The sequence below is a fragment of the Fomitiporia mediterranea genome, assembly GCF_000271605.1.
Source record: "Fomitiporia mediterranea MF3/22 unplaced genomic scaffold FOMMEscaffold_1, whole genome shotgun sequence".
Lineage (NCBI taxonomy): Eukaryota > Fungi > Basidiomycota > Agaricomycetes > Hymenochaetales > Hymenochaetaceae > Fomitiporia > Fomitiporia mediterranea.
This window is the reverse complement of record NW_006760386.1, coordinates 4,710,411-4,711,608: the sequence shown is the minus strand read 5'-3', so window position 1 is coordinate 4,711,608 and position 1,198 is coordinate 4,710,411.

Below are 1,198 nucleotides of genomic sequence, written 5' to 3'. Positions count from 1 at the left end.
ATTTACTTCTAATCCTACAGTGTCTATTGAATCAAAAGTGGCCATTAAAAAATCTGAGTCATAACCCTTTAGTACTATATTTACTGTTAAGCCTCTACAAAATCCTAGAGTATATAGTTAGGGTCTAGGAGTTTCAAGGTGACTTCTGAATTTGTAGAAAAGGCTTCTTACTACAAATCCTACTTGTTACTCTTTATTACTCTAATAACCTGACAGATATACTGTTGCTTCTGTAGACAGTCCTTAATTTGGTGCTCTGACTTTCTGTAGGTAAAGTATGCTCCTTACTTTTAAGCTTCTCTAATGTCTATCAGAACAGATTGATTACAAATTATAGGCAGATTAATCTAAGGGTTCAGAACTGTTAGAGTCAGATACATTTACAAGCATTCTATACAGACTTGACACATTCAAGCTACAGTTTGGTTGAAGGAAATGGCACATATCTTCTACTCAGTGTAAGTAATCAGTTCCAGCATTATTCTAAGAATCTTATTAACCAGTTCTAGGTGGAGAGCTTTTTCTAGCATTCTAATAAGGACATTATTAAACCTAAGTACAAATCCTGCCTTCTAGGCTAGAATATCAAACTTCTGAAAGAAGGTATTAGTAGAATGTTTACCCTGTTACAGAGACACAAGCTTGTTCTATATATTGTACTTCTTATTCAGATTAATAAAGGAAGTACAGAGCTGCTCTATAAATTCTGAATACAACTCATTGTTCTAAAGTCAGATTAGGCTTCTAATCTGATAGCCTTTGATCCAGTTCTAGGCTCAGGTGGCTGTGTTGCCTTCCTTCATGAAGGAGAGGACAAATAGGACATGATTAAGATCTGAGGATAGATTAGTCAAAGTAACAGTCATGTATAGTTTAACTTAGTACTAGAAGTCCTTAAAGTGCTACCTATTAAAGTCTGAAGGGTAGGCTACATACACTTTCTTTCTAGAACAGGTTACAACTTCTAGAACAACTGGAACAGGTTCTAAAAGGGCTGAGGGCATATAGTTGGTAAAGGCCTCTTAAATAGAGGTCTGTATGTATTGAGCTAGGTCTACTTGTAACTGCTAATCTGGTAGGACAGTAGGGGTGGTGGTTAGTGTAGAAGGGTTTATGTTTACACTACAAAGGAATCAGCACTAAACTAAAAGGGGTAATGAATAGAAGAAGGGTGGCAAAAGTTTAAAAGGATTTAGAA